Here is a 21250-nt window from a genome sequence, read left to right as displayed (position 1 = left end):
AAAATCAGGTAGTGTGCATTTTCATATTGAACTTTTTTGTTAAATAAACTTTTATAATAGTCCAAAAAAAAAAAAAAAAGGAACGAACTACTGATACACCTAATAATACAATGACTCTCATAACCACAATGCTATATACTATATATAATCTCACTTTTATGATATTCTCCAACAGGAAAACTACTCTAAGGTGGAAAATATTAAAAGAGTGGTTACCTCTTGCAGGTTGGGGATTGCCACAAGAAGCTGCCTGAAATAAATTTTTGGAGAAAATGCTCTATATCATGTAATTGTGGATTATGCTACAGTATTACAGCATTATAATATTTAGCAACATAGATGAACATCATAAATGTAATCATAAATGTAATGTTGAATAAAATAAGTCAGATAAAAAGTATACTTAATTCATGATTATATTTATATGAAGTTAAGAAACATGCAACTTTAAGGTATAGTATTTAGAGATATATACTTAAGTGGAACAAGAAAGAAAAACAAGAATTTGATTACCATCAAGTCAGGGCAGTCGTTATATTTGCAAGGAGGACACACACAGTGACTGTGATGCAGCATGAATAAGTGTTAAAGGGTGTTGGCATTAGTCTATTTCTTGTTCTGGAGGTGGTTAAGTGAGTGGTTTGCTTTGTAATAAAACACTGAGTTATATAAAATAAAGCCATGGTAAAATAGCACGTTTTAACTAAAAAGTGGATAGAAGCTAATTTTCCAGATTTCTCTATTACAATTTTATTTTCAATCTGTAAAATTGCAAATTATTATTTATTTACAAGAAGTCTAGTATTGCTAAATTCAATCACCATTTCTCAGTCCTTATCTTACATTTCACACAATTAACAACTCCTACATCTTTGATACTATCTTCATTGGCTTTCAGGACAACACACTGTCTTGGTTTTCATTTTATCTTACTGGACTCCCTTTTTTTTTTTAGTTTTCTTTGTTGGCTCCTCTTCCTATTCCCATTTCTCAAGCTCAGAATGCCCCAGGGCTCAGTCCTTGATCCTTTTCTCTACTACTTAACTCCCTTTGTTATTTCAACTGGTGCCTTTGCTTTAACTAACATCTTTATGCCAATGAACCTCAAATTTAGATCTCAGAAAAAGATCTCTCTTCCAAAAACCAGACTCACACATCCAACTCCCTCCAAGTGTTTATAGAAATTGATAAATATCTCAAACTTAACAAGCCCAAACCTGTTTCACCTGTAGCCTTCCCCATCTCATCCTTTCAGTTGCTCAGATCCAAAACCATGCAATCATCCTTGATTCCATATCCTATATCCAATCCATCAGGAAATTATACTTACCCTACTTATAAAATACTTCCAAAATAATTTCTCAACATTTCCACTATTTCAACTCTGGTCCAAGCGTGGATTATTTCACTAACAGATGTACCTGCTCTCTTTCTACTCCTTCTTCTATCTATTCTTCACACAGCAGTCAGAGTGAGCTTTTAAAAATCTGTCGGATCCTGACACTCCTCTACTCAATACTTCCAGTGGTTTCCCATTTCATTCAAAGCTGAGAGTCTTAGAATGGCCTAAATAGGCTATGAATTGGCTCCCACTTACTTCCCTGACTTCTTTTTCTTATTACACTGTCCCTTACAGTTTTTTCTGCTCTTCAAGTATACCAGGCACAGTCCAACCTTAGAGCCTCTGGTCTAGCTGTTCCTTTCAAATATCTTCTTGGTACACCCTTCCCGCCTTTAAGTAAGTCTCAATAGATCTCAGTAAGGTCTACCCAGATCACCCCATTAAATACTGAAACTGTTCTATCTTCCTGCTGCCATTCCTGCATTCTAAATTCCTTCAAACCCTATTCTCTCATTCCCTTTTTCAATAGCACTTACTAACACATTATGTAATGTATTTGCTTATTATGTTTATCATTGCTTTCTTTTGCTACAGTAAAAGCTCAGTGATCTTTGCTTTGTTCATTTATGTATCTCATGTGCCTAGAATGTTTGGCATTCAGTTAGTACTTATGAAATGTAAAATGATTATTATTGTTTACGTTAGGCTCATGAAACCCTTATCACTAATATCATCAGCCAAAAGCACATGCATTTGATTGAATCCTGAATCAATGATCCTAGTGAAGAGGTCGCATATTGAGTCAGCCAGGCCTCTCATGTACCTTCACGTGGAGCTAAGAAGAGTGGTCAAACCTACCTGAATCACATGAAATGATTTCCTCACAAGAACAAAGGACAGCATTTCCAAAAGAGGTAAGGGAAAATATGCTGGACAGGCAAAACAGCACAACAGGAGGGAAGTATAGAGTAGTAGTTAAGGGTGATTAAGGGACAGACTCTGGAATAAGGAAACCTAAATTGTATTTAATCCATTCAACTTGCTAGCTGTGAGACCCTAAGGAAATTATTTATGCTTCTGTTGCTTCAGTTTCTTCCCTTGTAAAACAGGGATAAGTAATAATTATCTCATAGAGTTGTAATACGTATTAAAACAGTTTTAATGCATATAAAAACACTTAGAGGACGGCCTGGCATATAGTAAGCATTACAGAAATGTTAGCTATTGTTGTTGTTTCTGTTATTATTATTAATTGAGGCAAAGTATTCCTTATTATAGCAATTGTATCACAGCGCTTAACGCTTGGTGAGACACAACAAAGAATAAGAACTGCAGGGTGGCTTGCTTCACTCTTTTTTTTTTTTTTTTAAAGAATTTATTTATTTATTTGACGAGAGAGAGATCACAAGTAGGCAGAGAGAGAGGGGGAAACAGGCTCCCTGCTCAGCAGAGAGCCCGAAGTGGGGATCGATCCCAGGACCCCGGGATCATGACCTGAGCTGAAGGCAGAGGCTTAACCCACTGAACCACCCAGGCACCCCTTAAATTCGTCATCTTATCAAGGTGCTTTGCTTAATCATCTATACATCCACTAAGTGCTTATGCTGTGCCTGGCACTTGGCCAGTTCAGGCTTTAAGGAGGGCACAGTCTACTGTGGGGAAATAAAAGCAATCAAGAGTTATAGGTGCTATTTTAGTTCCATTCTTCCTACAATCTCTCATCTTTCTATTCTAAAACCCAATTTAATACTAAGCCCTTAAAAGTCAGAGATGTCTTCTACTTTATATCATTATTAAGCATTCTCTAAAACATTTAAGTAGCCTCTATACCCAATGTGGGGCTTGAACTCATGACCCCCAAACCTCATAACTGACTAAGCCAGCCAGGCACCCCAAGCATTCTCTAAATTTTTAACAATCATCATAATTCTAGGCCTAGTGGCAGCTCCATGAGCCTTAATGCTATAGTACAATGAAGTATCTCATTTCTGTGGCAGCAGATGACTAGTTGGCCAATTCCGTTTTTGGCTTATGATCAATTGCTACACTGACTTTTTATTTACTTTAACTTGTTTTCTGCATAACCTGTGGAACGTACCAGGATCAACTCTGAGGTACAAGGAGAGGACTAGGGCTCTTGAAATTGTATGATGATGGATAAACCTCATAATATTTCACTCAGACACTCATGGATCACTATATCACCATTTGAAATGTCAGACTAAATGAATGAAATGGTTGCCTTTTATTTGATTAACTTTAAAAAGTTCCCTGTCATTGGAAATAATAAAGAAAATATGACCACCTATTTTATTCATTTTAATCATCCATTTGCATGCAAGATCCCATGGAAAGTATTAAAAATATAGTAATGAGTAAGTTATAATTCCTAACATTGATCTCAGTATCTAATAGTTGAAGGAGATACAACTATAAAGATTATTTAATCATATGATAAGGTTCATTTTTTCATTCATTCATTCATTCATTCATTCACTCATTCAAATTACATTATTGACTGCCTAATTTGTGCCAGGCACCATGGGAATATAACTGTAAAGAAGACAGAAACAAATTCTACTCTTATGGAGCATAAAAATTAGTAGTAGCAGTGATGCTGATGGAGTTGGTAGAGACAACCTCCAAGATTTCTTCTAAATATGGGGTTCTTTTATTTCTCTACAAATCAAGATGTGATATGTGACATGTCAAGCTGGAGACTAAACTGATGGCTGTGACCCACAACTACAGGTTGGGAAGAGGTTAGGAAGTATATAGAAAAGGAAAGGCGGGGGGGGGGGGGAGGCAAGGCAGAAATAAAAGAAGGGGACTAATATAATAAACACTTGCAAAGTTATTTTTCTTTTCATCTTATAAATAAAATACTTGAAGTTTATAGAGATTAAAGAACTTTCCTGGGGTCTTTACTAACTTTACAGTTAAAGTACAGTTAGTAAAGTACAGCTCTTTACAGTTAGTAAAGAGCAGTGCCAGAATGTGAACTTAGCAGTCTAGCACTGTTTCTTCTTCATCTTGTAGATTAAAAAAAAGAAAGAAAGAAAAAGAAAAAGAAAAAAAAATTAAAGTAAAGGGGGAAAGAAGGACATTAGGGAAAGCAGGCTAGAGGGAGCTCTGGATGATAGATGGCCATTTAGAAGTAGAATGAAACTCAAGCTCTTGTTAAAGAACTGGCATGCTGCCCATCAAATAGATTCTACTCTGGGTCTCAATTAAGGCAGCTTTATTCTTGTTCAGCCAGATTTACTCTACCTTAAGACCAGCCTCAATTTAGCTTCCTCCTATCTGTGACCAAAATTTATTAATCTTTCCCCACCTTAGCTAACAATTTCTTTGAATAGGATAAAAAAAAAATCAGAATACTTCATTTAAGAAAATCAATGACCACATCCAAGTTCCCCAAATAGGCTGTTTTGCTGAAAACCATTACTAAGAGTTTCAAGAATGTGGTACTTGTCAAAATGCATATTTCTAAGCTCCATTCCCCATACAGTCTCTTAGCCAATGGCCTATAATCTGCATTTTAAATAAGCCTATCAGGTGGTTCTAATACAAAGTAAAATATACCAAACACCGGGACTCTAAAGGAATGATTATAAAACCATGTTATCATCTGACTGATCCAGTATTTTCTCAGGAAGCCACATATCTTAATGGGACAGCACATCCTTACAATAGAGATAAAATGGAGCACTTGATAAGGTAAAAAAAATAGTAAGAGCTCCCTTATATTGACTGCCCTTCAAGAGGACACCTTTTATATTTTTTTTACAACAACCTCATGATAACAAATGTCATTTTTCACATTAATAACTTGAGGCTCAGAGAAGTTAACTCTTTTTAAAAAATGTTATTTATTTATTTGACACAGAGAGAGTGCACACAAGCAGAGGGAGTAGCAGAGGAAGAAGCAGGCTTCCCGCTGTGCAGGGAGCCCAATGTGGGGCTTGTTCCCAGGACCCTGGGATCACAACCTGAGCCAAAGGCAGATGCCCAACTGACTGAGCCACCCAGCTGCCCTGAGAAGTTAACTCCTTAATTTCACTTAGGAAGTGACTTTCCTACATAATTCATTAGTAGTAGAGCTTGGATCAAACCTGAAGCAACTTTTCAAAATTCTGCAAAGGAATCTCTTCTTTCAGAGCCCTGGAAACCATAACCCTGTGATTTCCCCACAACCCTGTGCCTCTAACCAAATATACAACAGATATAGTAGGAAGGAACAATAGAAAAGACAAAAGGGTAACAGCTAGAAAGCACAATTTTTTTTCAAGGTTCTGTTTATTTATTTGATAGAGATCACAAGTAGGCACAGAGGCAGGCAGAGAGGGGGAAGCAGGTTCCCTGCTCAGCAGAGATTCCAGGACCCTGGGATCATGACCTGAGCCAAAGGCAGAGGCTTTAACCCATTGAGCCACCCAGATGCCCCTAGAAAGCACAATTATTAAAATTTTAAGATTTCAGAGGAAAAGTTGAGATATGGATATGGAAGTGGCTGAAATGGAATGAATTAGAGGTGAAAGTAGGTGATGTCTAAGACATTAAAGAAGAGAAAGGAGAGTGACAAATGTTATAGTAGGCAAAACAATGCTCCCCTCCCACAATGTCCATCTCTTAATCCCCGAAACCTGTGAATATGCCTTATGTGGTACACAAGGGACTCTCCTGGAAATGGGGAGATTATCCAGGTGGGCACAATGGAATCACAAAGGTCCTTCAAAGTTAAAGAGAGTAAAAGAAGAGAATAAAAAGGGCATGTGACTATGGAAGAAAGGTCATAGCGGTGCAATGCTGCTGGTTCCAACGATGAGGAGGTAAGATGTGAGGCAAGGATATCAGCAGCCTCTATGAGCTGAACAAGGTAAGAACAGAGATTCTCTAGTGCTTCCAGAAAGGAATGCAGCCCTGTTGATGTATTGATTTTAGCCAATGAGACCTCTGTGTGATTTTTTATTATCATTCTTATGTTCAATTAGCCAGCATATAGTACCCTCATTAGTTTTTGATGTAGGTATCATTGATTCATTAGTTGTGTATAACATCCAGTGCTCATCACCCCATTACCCTATCTGCCCACCCCCTGCCCTTCTGTAGCCCTCAATTTGATTCCTAGAGTCCAGAGTCTCTCATGGTTTGTCTCCCTTTCTGATTTCTTCCCATTCAGTTTTCCCTCCCTTCCCCTGTGGTCCTCCACACTACTACTTATGTTCCACATGAGTGAAATCACATGATAACTGTCTTTCTCTGCTTGACTTATTTCACTTAGAATAATCCCTTCCAGCTCCATCCATGTCGATGCAAATGGTGGGTATGCATTCTTTCTGATGGCTGAGTAATATTCCACCATATATATGAATGACATCTTCTTTTCTTTTTTTTTAAAGATTTATTTATTTATTTATTTATTTGACAGAGAGAAATCACAAGTAGGCAGAGAGGCAGGCAGAGAGAGAGGAGGAAGCAGGCTCCCTGCTGAGCAGAAAGCCCGATGTGGGGCTCGAACCCAGGACCTGGGATCATGACCTGAGCCAAAGGCAGCGGCTTAACCCACTGAGCCACCCAGGCGCCCCTGAATGACATCTTCTTTATCCATTCTTCTTTATAAAAGAACAACTTGGCTCCTTCAGTCTCATAAAATTCTCTCTTTATCAGTGCTTTTTGACATTTTAATTACTATATTTCTTGGTGTGGACCTCCTTCAGTTGATTTTGTTAGGGGTTCTCTCTGAGTTCTGAATCTGGATTTCTGTTTCCTTCCCCAGATTTGGGAAGTTTTCAGCTATTATTTCTTCAAATACATTTTCTTTTCTCTTTCTTCTCCTTCTGAGATCCCTATAATGTGAATGTTATTATGCTTGATGGTGTCACTAGGAGGGGATCTGGAGCTCAGGCCTGGCTGGAGGGGGTGTGTCCACAGGAGAACTCAGGGGTGGGGCACGCTGTTAGTAAGTTGGGCTGGTTCCTGCAGGTGCCTATGTGTCAAGGCTGGGGCTGTAGAGGGAAGTGGTGAGTTCCAGCTCTTCTGTTCCGGGAGAACTTGCCCCAAAATTCCTGCCCCTCCAGAGCACGCTCTGCAATTAGTAAACAAATCCCCCTTATGTATACCCGAGGCTTTTTTCAAACTCCTGTTTCTATGCTATATTGCCATGGGCTGCTGAGCTGACTCTTTAAGGGCAGGGACTCTGTTTCTTCTGGTCTTCCCTGCTCTCCCATGAGCCTATTTTTAAAGTTCTAGGTCTTAAACCCTACCGAGTATAAGAACTTTTGAAATTCAACCCCTCTGCTTTTCAAAACCAAATGTTTATAGAGATTCATCTTCCCCATGCAGACTGCCTGGTGTGAGAGTCTGTTTTTCTCCCCTCTCTGTGCCTGCAGTGGCCCTCCTTCCTGCTACAGTCCCACAGGTCCTTTTAGTTCCCTACCCTGTTTCCACCCTTCCTACCCTCTTTGATGTGGCCTCTTCTCTACATTTAGCTGTGGAGAGTTTGTTCTTCAGTCCTTGGGTCATTTTCTGGGTTATTTACACCGATGAAACTGTTATTTAATTATATCTGTGGGATGAAGTGAGCTCAGGGTCCTCTTACTCTACTATCCTCCCTAGAACTCAGTCTTATGGTAGTTCTATTTTTAATTCTTTGAGGATCCAGCCTCCATACTGTTTTCCACAGTGCCTGTACCAATTTACATCCCCACCAACAGTGCACAAGAGCTCCTTTTCTCCACATCTTTACCAACACTTTTTTCTTGTCTTTTGCTAATAGCCTTTTTTTTTTTTTTCCTGAGAGAGACAGACAGCATGCCCAAGTCAGGGGTTGGGGGGGCAGAGGGAGAGGGAGAAAGAGAGAGAGAGAAAGAGAGAATCTTAAATAGGCTCCATGCCCAGCATGGGTCTCATGACCCTGAGATGGTGACCTGACTCAAAACCAGGACTGAGACAACTAACTGAGCCACCCAGGTGCCCCTTTATTTTTTATCAAGAAAAGATATTGGGGGCGCCTGAGTGGCTCAGTGGGTTAGGGCCTCTGCCTTCGGCTCAGGTCATGTTCTCGGAGTCCTGGGATCGAGCCCTGCATCGGGCTCTCTGCTCAGCGGGGAGCCTGTTTCCCTTCCTCTCTCTCTGCCTGCCTCTCTGCCTACTTGTGATCTCTGTCTGTCAAATAAATAAATAAAATCTTTAAAAAAAAAAAGAAAGAAAAGATAATGGATTTTGTTAAGTGCTTTATTTGCATCATTAAATTTTGTTACTACTATGAATTACCTTTATTAATTTTTTGAATGTTAAACTTGCATTCTTGAGTGAGAAAAATCTCACTTGGTTGAGAATCATTATCCTTCTCATATATTGCTGGGTTTGTTAAAATACTGTTTATAATTTTTGTGTCTTTGGTTATGGGGGATATTGGTCTATAGTTTTCTTTTCTTATGATGCTTTGGTTTTGATAGCAGTGTAATGCTGGCTTCACAAAATGCACTGGAATGTATTCCTTCCTTTTCAAATTTTTGGAAGTCTTTGTGTAGAGTTAGTCTTCTTTCTTCCTTAAATGTTTTCTGAAATTCACCAGTGAAGCCATCTGAGCCTGGCTTTTTTTTTTTTTTTCTCATTAAACTTTTTGTTTTAATGGGTCTCAAAATTCTGTGACAGATTTTTGGTCAAGTTGTTTCCATTAAAAAGTACTGATTTTAAAAACTAATAACTTAAAACTGCCACACACACACAAAACAAATGGTCCACAAAACATTCTCCTTTCCTTCTGAAGGTTTTACAATGCATTGTTATCATTAACCAGTCTTTTACCATTAAACTTAAATGGCCAATTGACACAAACAGTTCTGAGACCATTCTTCCACCGCTGATTAAGACTGGAGTGGCAGGTATTGGGGATAATATTCATTTAGCCTTCTGAGCTTTCTGGGCAGACTTGGTGACCTTGCCAGCTTCAGCTGCCTTCTTGCCCACTGCTTTGATGACACCCACAGCAACCGTCTGTCTCATGTCACGAACAGCAAAACAGCCCAGAGGAGGATAGTCAGAGAAGTTCTCAACACACATAGGCTTGCCAGGAACCATATCAACAATGGCAGCGTCACCAGATTTCAAGAACTTGGGACCATCTTCCAGCTTTTTTCCAGAACGACGATCTATCTTCTCCTTCAGCTCAGCAAACTTGCAAGTAATGTGAGCTGTGTGACAATCCAGCACAGGTGCATATCCAGCACTAATTTGGCCTGGATGGTTCAGGATAATCACCTGAGCTGTGAAGCCAGCTGCTTCCATTGGTGGGTCATTTTTGCTGTCACCAGCCACATTGCCACGACGAATATCTTTAACAGATACATTCTTGACACTGAAGCCCACATTGTCCCCAGGAAGAGCCTCACTCAAAGCTTCATGGTGCATTTCAACAGACTTGACTTCAGTTCTAACACTGACTGGAACAAAGGTGACCACCATGCCAGGTTTAAGAACACCAGTCTCCACTCGGCCCACAGGGACAGTACTAATACCACCAATTTTGTAGACGTCCTGGAGAGGCAGACGCAAGGGCTTGTCAGTTGGACGAGTTGGTGGCAGAATGCAATCCCAAGCTTCAAGCACTGTGGTTCCACTGGCATTCCCATCTTTACGAGTGACTTTCCATCCCTTGAACCAAGGCATGTTAGCACTTGGCTCCAGCATGTTGTCACCATTCCAACCAGAAATTGGCACAAATGCTCCTGTGTCGGGGTTGTAGCCAATTTTCTTAATGTAGGTGCTGACTTCCTTAACGATTTCCTCGTATCTCTTCTGCTGTAGGCTGGCTCAGTGGAATCCATTTTGTTAACACCAACAATTAGTTGTTTCACACCCAGTGTGTAAGCCAGAAGGGCATGCTCACAGGTCTGCCCGTTCTTGGAGATACCTGCTTCAAATTCACCAACACCAGCAGCAACAATCAGGACAGCACAGTCAGCCTGAGATGTGCCTGTAATCATGTTTTTGATAAAGTCTCTGTATCCTGGAGCATCAATGATGGTCACATAATACTTGCTGGTCTCGAATTTCCACAGGGAGATATCAATGGTGATACTATGTTCACGTTCAGCTTTCAGTTTATCCAAGACCTAGGCATACTTGAAGGAGCCTTTTCCCATCTCAGCAGCCTCCTTCTGGAATTTTTCGATAGTTTTTTTGTCGATCCCACCACATTTGTAGATCAGATGACCAGTAGTGGTAGACTTGCCCGAATCTACGTGTCCGATGACAACAATGTTGATATGAGCCTTTTCCTTCCCCATTCTGGCTTAGGTTGAGCGGTGGTTTTCACGACACCTGTGTTCTGGCGGCAAACCCGTTGTGAAAAAGCTGAGCCTGGCATTTTTTAGTAGAATGATTTTTAACTACAAATTCAATTTCTTTATTATGGCTTCTTTAGCACTTACCACCTCCTATTTCTTGCTTATTTTATCTACCCCCAGTAGAACATGTGTTCCATGAGTATAATGTTGTTTTGTCTTTTTTTCTTTCTTTCTTTCTTTCTTTCTTTCTTTCTTTCTTTTTTTTTTTAAGAAAATCTGTTTTGTTCTCGGCTGTATTGTTAGCACTTAGTGCTTGGCAGCATGGCACACAGTAAGTGCTTAATATACTGATGAATTAAATTATAAATGGGTACAAATATGTGACACATTATCATGTTTTCTAATGCATTTCAAATGCTCATGCATTCCCATATGAAATATCATCTCATAAATTATTCCTTTTTGTTTTACACATTATTAGTACACATTTATTTTTTTAGACATTATATATTGAGCAAGTTATGAGTTTCTATGAATTTCATTATAGGAGAGTAAAGGGAATCTTATAAAAATTTGTTTAAAAGGGGAATATTAGATCTGATAGATTGAGAATAAATGACTTCAGTCATATCAGTGAGAGAAGTATACAAAGGGCAGTAGGTCATTGCTCTGGAAGTCCTCTGAAAGAATTGCTGTTCCTGGAATTCTAAAAATATCCATCTACAAATATCTTCAGGTATTCTAGGACAGGAAAAGTTGAGAGAAAGAAGTAATAACGACCATCAGTACCTTAAAGATATGTTATAGGGTATCCAAGAGAATTCAAACCTTGTTTTCGGGAGGTCGGTCAAGTCAAGAGTGCTGTTAATTATGGAAAAGTTTCACATCAACAGTGGAGAAATATTCAGAAGCCACTATACATCCTTAAAAGTAAGGATACAAATGGAGTGTTGGCACTCCAGGACTGGGATTTCCCCTGATTGGCATCAACTACACTCCCTCGATACACAGGAAAAGACTCAATCAAAAGCCTGTTTCTTTATGCTATCTTGGTTGCAGTGAGGAGAAAGCCCAGAATCAATAAAGTTCAGAGGATCAGAAGAAGGAAATTTAATAATGATATAAAGAATCAATACACTAGGAAGATAAAAAAATTAGAACTGTAGATGCACCTAATTAATACTCCAAAGTATATGAAGTATATAATACTCCAAAGTACTCCAAAGTATATAAAGCCAGAGCTGAATGAACTGAATAGATAAAGGCATATTAACAATTAATTTAGTTAAGAGTTAGAGATTTCTATGCTCTTTTATCAATAACTGATAGAACAAGAATGTATATAAAGTTCTGCTCTCTTTTCAACTGACAGCTTGATTGTATTCCATGTCTTCTTTTTTGTAGCCAAACATATTAATCCTATATCATTGTGTTCAATGAACTTCTCCATACCATAGCAATGAGTTTTATTTCTTCCATGACATAGAAAATTAAAAATAAGGAACTAGTTTCAATTGCTCAGATTTTTCTCCAAGAGCACACAGAAGATATAATTAGCACCTGGCACTTGAGCTATTTTTATGGTAATCAGGTTTTTCTTTAAATTCGTGTATTGTTGACATACAATGTGATATTAATTTTAAGTGTAAAACATGATTCAACAATTATACATATTATACTATGCACATCATGAGAAGTATAGTTGCTATCTGTCACTATATGATATTACAATATTATTAACTATATTCCCTATGCTATACTTTTCATCCCCATGACTTATTTATTTCATAACTGGAATTTTGTACCTTTTAATCCCATTCACCTTATTTTGCCTTTGCTCCCACCTGTTCCCCTCTGGCAACTACCAGTTTGTTCTCTGTAGCTGTAAGTCTGTTTCTATTTTTTGTTTGTTCATTTGTTTTGTTTTTTAAATTCTACATATAAGTGAAATCATATGGTATTTGTTTTTCTCCGTCTGACTTGTTTCTTTTTGCATAATATCTTCCAGGTACAGCCATGTTGTTGTAAATGGCAAGATTTCATTCTTTTTTATGGTTGAGTAATGTTCCATTTTATTTATTTATATATATATATATATATGTATATATACATATATATATATAAATATATAGATAGATATAGATACACACACATATTTTCTTTATCTATTCATCTATCTGTGGATAGTTAGGTCTTCCTTAACTTTCTTAATTTCCATAACTTGGCTATTATAAATAATGTTACAATAAACATAAGGGTGCATATACTTTTTTGAATTAGTGTATTAGTGTTTTGTTTTCTTTGGGTAAATAGCCAGTAATAGAATTACTGAATTGTATTGATTTCAATTTTTAATTTTTTGAGAAAGTTAATATTTTGAGAAAGTACTGTTTTCTATAGTGGCTATACCAATTTACATTACCACCAACAGAGCACAAGAGTTCCCCTTTCTCCACATCCTTGCCAACCTTGTTATTTCTTGTCCTTTTGATAACAGCCATTCTGGCAGGCGTAAGGTGGTATCACATTGTGGTTTTGATTTGCATTTCCCTGATGATAAGGGATGTTGAACATCTTTCCATGTGTCTGTTGGCTATCTGTATGTCTTCTCTGGAAAAATGTCTATTCAGATCCTTTGTCCATTTTTAAATCAGACTGAGTTTTTGTTTGTTTGTTTTTGCTATTGAGTTGTATGAATTCTTTATATATTTTGGATATTAATAATTATCTGATATATGATTTGCAAATATTTTCTCCCATTTAGTAAGCTGCTTTTTCATTTTGTTGATGGTTTCTTTTGCTATCCAGAGACTTTTTAGTTTGATAGTAGTCCCACTTACTTTTATTTGCTTTCGTTGCCTCTGCTTTTGTTGTCAAATCCAAAAAATTATCACCAAGACTGATGTCAAAATCTTACCACCTATGTTTTCTTCAAGGAGTTTTACAATTTCAGGTCTTATGTTCATGTCTTTAATATACTTTGAGTTATGGGGCGCCTGGGTGGCTCAGAGGGTTAAGCCTCTGCCTTCAGCTCAGGTCATGGTCTCAGGGTCCTGGGATTGAGTCCCGCATCGGGCTCTCTGCTCGGCAGGAGCCTGCTTCTTTCTCTCTCTCTCTGCCTGTCATTTCCTGTTTGTGCTCTCTCTTTCTGGCAAATAAATAAATTAAATCTTTAAAAATATATATATATATATATACATATATACTTTGAGTTAATTTTTTGTATGGTACAGATAGTGGTCTAAGTGGTCAAGCTAGGAAAATGGTTATCTTTTTAGTATCCTTCTGCTCCCCTTAAACACAGACTAGCTCATTGCTATTTTTGTGCCTTTGATCATACTAAAATAATCACTGTCTTCCTCTGTCTATCCATTTTGACAAGTTCAAATTCCACTAATTCTAAGGTATCTTGTTTGATGATATAAAATTATATTGATTTCTCCCTCTGCTAACTTGTCTGACATTTATTATCTATATTATACAATAGATAAGTTTCCTTCTGTCTTATTTATTAATCATATTGACACCTGGCAGTAATGAGGCAGCTCCCTTCCTACCACTGCCACAGCAGTGTCAGAAGAAGCCTGCTACAACAAGACTTCAATAAAATGTAATGTCTTAAAACATAACACTTCAAATGTCCATGTTTCAACTGAAAATTACTCATACCAAGAACCAAGAAAAACTCAATCTGAATGAAAAAAGTCAACCATTACACACCAACACCAAAATAAGAAATATTAAACTTATTTGACAATCTTAAAGAAACCAACATAAAAATGCTTCAGTGAGCAATAACAAACACCCTTGAAGCAAATTTATAAAATAAAAACTCTCAGGAAAGAAATAGAAGACACAGAGTAAAATTGAGCAGAAATTTTTGAACTAGAAAATACAAAACTGAAATGAAATCAATTGATGGACTTAACAGCAGAATAAAGGGGACAGAGCAAACAACCAGTAAACCTGAAGACAGAATAATAGAAATCACCCAACCTATCAAAGACAAATCAAAACAAAACAAACCCCAACACACCAAACAGCCTCAGGGAATTGTTGGACTGTAACAAAAAGTCTAACATCATTGGGGCCCCAGAGGGAGAGATAAGAGGGTAAGGCCTGAAGAAATAATGTCTGGAAATGTCCTAAATTTGGCAAAAGACATAAACCTATATTCAAGAAGCTGAACAAACTCCAAACAAAAATATACCCTAAAAAATCCACAAGATAGCTCAAAGTTCTAAAAAAAAAAAACAAAAAAACAAAAACAAAAAAAAAAACTTAAAAGAAGCAAGAAAAACAACACATTATTTATAGGGGAAAACAATTCAGATAATAGCAGATTTATCATCAGAAATCATGAAGGTCAGCAGAAAGTGGCACATTTTTCCATTGTTGGAGAAAACTTGTTCTATTTTTTTTTCTATTTTGTTCTATTGTTAAACCTAGACTTCTATATTCAGTAAAAATATCCTTCAGTAATGAAGGAGAAATCAGGACATTGTCCGATGAAGCAAAACCAAAAGAAATCTGTTGCCTGCATATTTACTTATAAAGAATACCTAAAGGAAGTTCTCTAAATAGAAAGAAAATGACAACAGGAGGAATCTTGGAACACTAAGAAGAAGGCAGTAAGCAAAAATATGGGTAAGCAAAAGACTTTCCTTCTTCTGTTGAATTTTCTAAATTATGTCTGCTGCTGAAAGAAAAAAAATTATGGGGTACCTGGGTGACTGAGTTCATTAAGTGTCTGCCTTTAGCTCAGGTCATGATCTCAACATCCTGGGATCAAGCCCCACAACAGGCTTTCTGCTCAGCAGTGAGTTGCTTCTCCCTCTCACTCTTCCTCTGTGCTCTGTCTCTATCTCTTAAATAAATAAGCAAAATCTTTAAAAAGAAAGAAAGAAATTATAACATTGATGTGCTTCTACATGTATAGGGGGAATATTTAAGACAATTTGTAATATAAATGAGGAAAGTAAGAAATGTAAAGAAAAGTAAGGTTTCCCCATTTCTTTCTTTTTTTAAGATTTTATTTATTTATTTAACAGAGAGGGAGAGAACACAAGTAGACAGAGCAGCAGGCAAAGCGAGAGGGAGAAGCAGGCTCTCTGCTGAGCGGGGAGCCCGATATGAGGCTCTATCCCAGGACACTGGGATCATAACCTGAGCTGAAGGCAGACGCCCAACCAACTGAGCCACCCAGGTGCCCCAGTTTCCACATTTCACTTGAAGTGATAAAATGTCAACAACAGTAAACTATGACAAGTTATTACTTATAATACAAAACCTAGAGCAATTACTATTAAACTACACAAAGAAACTCAAAAACACTATAAAAACTGAATTCTAAATGATGTTCAATGCTCAGAAAAACAGAAAAAACAGTAAGAAAAAACCAAAGACAAAAATAAAATGAAAGGATGAAGTCATAACATACCAATAATTACATTAAATATAAATTATCTAAATATGTTAATTAAAAGACAGAAATAGGTAGTGTATTTTTTTTTTAAAATATGACCCAAGTATACCCTTGGGGCTTGATCTCACAACCCTGAAATCATGACCTGAGCCAAAACCAAGAGTTAGATGCTCACCGAACGGAGGCACCCAGGTGCCCCTGGAAAAGTCCTGTAAAAGGAACTCACTTACAACAAGTAAGTTGACTGTAAAAGGATGGAAAAAGATATACCATGCAAATGCTAATCAAAAGAAATCAGGAGTAGCTATATTAGTATCAGTTAGACTTCATAACCAAGAAAATTATCAGAACCAAAGAGCAATGATACCCCTAATGATAAAGGGGTAAATCCATCCATAACACATAGCAATCCTTAATTTGAATGAACCAAACAACCTAATGCAAAATATGTAAAGCAATCACTGACTGAACAGAAAGAACAAACAGACAAATCCACAATTACAGTCAACACCCCTATCCCAGGAACTAATAGAACAACGAGTAAGAAAATAAACAAGAATCTAGAAAAATAGTAACACCATCAATCAACAGAATGTAATCAACGTAAAATACCCAAAGAAAGCAGAATAAACTTTTGTTTCAAGTGCCCATGAAACATATGCCAAAAGAGACCCTATCTATGCCATAAAGCAAATTTAAAATAATTGCAACAGTGTACTCTATTACTGCAAAGAAATAAATAGCTGGAAAGCAAATAGAAAGATAATAGGAAAATCACCAAACAATACTAAACAACATACTTCTTTTTTTTTTTTTAAGATTTTATTTATTTATTTGACAGATAGAGATCACAAGTAGGCAGAGAGGCAGGCAGAGAGAGAGAGGAGGAAGCAGGCTCCCCGCCAATCAGAGAGCCGGAAACGGGGCTCTATCCCAGGACCCCGGGACCATGACCTGAGCCGAAGGCAGAGGCTTTAACCCACTGAGCCACCCAGGCGCCTAAACAACATATTTCTAAACAATCTGTGAGTAAAAAAGGAAATCTCAAGGGAAAATTATAAATACATCAAAATTTAAAAAAATGAAAATACAACAGGGACGCCTGAGGGCCTCAGTCAGTTGAGCATCTGACTCTTGGTTTTACTCAGGTCATGATTTCAGAGTTGTGAGATCAAGCCCCAAGTTGGGCTAGTGCTGGGTAGGGGGTGTGATTAAGACTCTCTCCCTCTGGGGCGCCTGGGTGGCTCAGTGGGTTAGGCCGCTGCCTTCGGCTCGGGTCGTGATCTCAGGGTCCTGGGATCGAGCCCCGCGTCGGGCTCTCTGCTCAGCGGGGAGCCTGCTTCCTCCTCTCTCTCTGCCTGCCTCTCTGCCTACTTGTGATTTCTCTCTGTCAAATAAATAAATAAAATCTTAAAAAAAAAAAAAAAAGACTCTCTCCCTCTGCCCCAACTGCTCTCTCACTATCTCTCTCTCTAAAATAAATAAATAAAATACTTTAAAAAATGAAAATATGACATAGAAATCTGTGGTATGCAGTGAAAACAATGCTGAGAAGGAAATTTATAACATGAAATGTTTACATTTTTTTAAAAGAGGAAAAATCTCAAGTTAATAACCTAAGCTTCCATCTCAAGAATCTAAGAAACACAGAGCAAAATAAAACCAAAACAAGCAGAAGGAAGGAAATAAAAACAGGAATCAATGAAACCAAAAACAGAAAAAAAAATGAAGAAAAATCAATGAAATAAAAATGTGATTCATGAAAAGATCAATAAAATTGACAACTCTCCAGCAAGACTGACAACAAAAAAACAGAGAAGACACAATATCAATATGAAAATGGAAATGGGATATTACACAAAACCTGCAAACAACAAAAGGATAATAAAGGAATACTATGAAAAACTCTACACCTGGGGCACTTGTGTGGCTCAGTCATTAAGCGTCTACCTTCAGCTCAGGTCATGATTCCAGGGTCCTGGGATTGAGCCCCACATTGCGTTCTCTCCTCAGTGGGAAACCTGGTTCTCCCTCTCCCACTCCCGCTCCCCCTGCTTGTGTTCCCTCTCTCGCTGTCTCTCTCTCTCTCTGGCAAATAAATAAAATTTTAAAATCTTAAAAAAAAAAAAACTCTACACATAATATTGACAAGATGGATGACATAAACCAATTCCTCAAAAAGCATGAACTAACCCAACTCATCCAATATGAAATAGATAACTGAAATATCCATAACCTGTTAATGAAAATGAGTTCATAATTTTAAAGCTCCAAAAGAGCAATACTTATGCCCAGATGGTTTTTCTGGAGAATTCTACTGAATGTTTAAAAATGAATTAACATAAATTCTATATAATCTCTTACAGAAAATGTGAAGGAAATAATTTTCAAAAAATTTTATTAAGCTAATATTACCATTATACCAAAGACAGTAACAAAAAAGGAAACTAAAGACCATTATCCCTTATAAATATGACACAAAAATGCTTAACGAAACATAAGCACGCAGATTTTGGCAATATATGATAAGAGTTATACACCAAGAACAAGTAGAGGTCATTTCAGCAATGCAAACTGATTCTGTATTTGAAAACAATTCAGTATTTGAAAAATCAATCAGTATAATCCACCATATAACAGGCTAAAAAAAGTGACAATCCTCAATTGATATAGAAAATGCATTTGGCAAAATTCAACATACATTCATGATAAAAACTCTTAGAAAAAAGGTAGGAATAAAGGAGAACCTCTTCAATGTAATAATCAACTGAAAACCTACAGCTAGCATTACACTGAAAGGGGGCAAACTGAATGCTTTCCCCTAAGACAGGAAACAATGTAAGATGTCAGCTTTCACAACTCTTATTCTATAAAGTAATGGTACTAAGTAAGTTCACATACGACACCTGATGAGCATAAAAAAATAATATAATAATATAATATAGTATTTCTCTATACTAGCAATGAACAATTAGAAGCCAAAACTTAAAACACAATACTACTTGTAATCACACACACACACAAAAACCCACTTAGGTGTAAATCTAATAAAACATATGCAGGATTTGTATGCTGAACACTACAAAACACTGATGAAAGAAAACACAGAAGATCTAAATAAATGGAGATCCCATTATTCATGGATTGGAAAATGCAGCAGAGTAAAGATGTCAATTCTCCCCAAATGCAATTAATGCAACTCCTATCAAAAACCCAGCAAGATTTTCTAAAGAGAGAGAGAGATCAAAGAAACAAAACAAAGAAACCCCAAACAAACAAAAAAAAACAGACTCTCAACCACGGAGAACAAACTGATGGCTACCAGACTATGGGGGGTGGGGGCGGTTAGGTGGGGAAGGGTTGGGTGAAATAGGTGAAGGTTAAGAGTACATATATCATGATGTGCACCAAGTCACATATAAAATTGTTGAAACACTTGAAACTAATTTAACACTGTATGTTAACTATATTGGAACTAAAATTAAAATCCCAGCAAGATGTTTTATGGTTACTGACAAGATTATTCTAAACTTTATATGTAAAGAAAAGGAACTAGAGGGCTAAAACATTTTTTTTAAAGAAGGATAAATTGGGAGAGGTGCCTGGGCAGCACAGTCAGTTAAGCGTCCAACTCTTGGTTTTGGCTCAGGTCATGATCTCAGGGTTGTGAGATTGAGCCCCATGTCTGGCTCCATGCTCAGTATGGAATCTGCTTCAGTTTCTCTCGCCCTCTGCTCCCCTCAACAATGTGCACAGGTGTACACTCCCTCTGTCAAATAAATGTTTTTTTAAAAGGATAAATTGGGAGGAAACAGTCTGCCCACTGTTAAGAATTATATAGCTGTAGTAATCAAGACTGTGTGTTATTGGAGGGATAGACACAAAAATCACTGGAAAAGAACAGAGAACCCAAACATAGACCTATGCAAATATGCCCAGATATTTGTTTTAAAGTTCGTAGTTTAGGATTCACTCTAAATTTGACAAACACGGGACGCCTGGGTGGCTCAGTTGGTTAAGCAGCTGCCTTCGGCTCAGGTCATGATCCCAGTGTCCTGGGATCGAGTCCCACATCGGGCTCCTAGCTTGGCGGGAAGCCTGCTTCTCCCTCTGCCTCTGCCTGCCGCTCTGTCTGCCTGTGCTCGCCCGCGCTGTCTCTCTCTCTCTCTGACAAATAAATAAAATCTTAAAAAATAAATAAATAAAATAAATAAATAAATAAATAAATTTGACAAACACATAACATCATGTATCTACCATCATAGCATCATAAAGAGTCATTTCAATGCCATAAATATCCCCTGTTCTCTAGTAATTCCCCCTTCCCAGCACCACCATTCCAAAACCCCTAGCAACCACTATCTTTTACTGTCTCTATCAGAGTTGCCTTTTCCAAAATGTCATATACTTGGAACCATACAGTTTAAGCTTTTCCAGACTGGCTTTTTACTTAATGATGACCATTGTAAGGTTCCTCCAGGTCTTTCCAACCTTCAAAACTTCATTTCATTTTTATAGTAAATAGTATTCTGTTGTATGGATGTACCACAGTTTATTTAACCACTCGCCTTCTGAAGTACATTTTGTTTGCTTCCAAAATTTGGCAACTATGGGGGGAAAAAAGCCTGCTATAAACATTTCCATGATAGTTTTTATGTGGAAGTAAGTTTTCAACTCATTAAACACCTAGAAGCACAACTGCTGGACTGTATAGTAAAATTGTGTTTTGCATTGTAGACAAAAACAAAAAACAAAACAAAAAAGTACTTTCCGGACTATCTTCCAAAGTGGGTGAAAGTGCATTCCCAGTAAGCATGAATGAGAGTTCTTGTTGCTTCACAAACTTGTCAGCATTTGGTTTTGTCAGAGTTCTGGATTTTAGCCATTCTAACAGGTGTGTAGTGGAATCTAAGTGTTATTAAAATTTGCAATTCCCTAATGGCAAAGGATGTTGAACATGCTTTCATATGATTATTTGCCATCTGTATATCTTCTTTAACACGGTGTCTTTTGTCCTAAAATTTAAATTCAATTAGCCAACATATAGTACATGATTAGTTTTGGAGTAAAGTAAGTCTTTTGCCCATTTTTTTTCTTCTGCCCATTTTTTAATTGGGTTACTGTTTTCTTAATTTTGACTTTTAAGACTTCTTTGTATTTTGGGGGTGATAGTCCTTTATCACATATACC

At 37.3% G+C, this 21250-nt stretch overlaps 1 protein-coding gene and 1 pseudogene across 2 annotated transcripts in view; both read right to left on the bottom strand.

The window, feature by feature from the left end:
* Positions 1–21250, bottom strand: part of ZSWIM5 (zinc finger SWIM-type containing 5) — a 224171-nt gene that overhangs the window by 105798 nt on the left and 97123 nt on the right. The gene's annotated exons all lie outside the window — the stretch shown is intronic.
* LOC125097153 (elongation factor 1-alpha 1-like) lies at positions 9227–10677 on the bottom strand (annotated as a pseudogene).

The sequence above is a fragment of the Lutra lutra genome, chromosome 4 (assembly GCF_902655055.1).
Source record: "Lutra lutra chromosome 4, mLutLut1.2, whole genome shotgun sequence".
NCBI classification, from domain to species: domain Eukaryota; kingdom Metazoa; phylum Chordata; class Mammalia; order Carnivora; family Mustelidae; genus Lutra; species Lutra lutra.
Note: the sequence above shows the minus strand (reverse complement) of the source record. Positions and strands in the feature narration are given on the sequence as shown.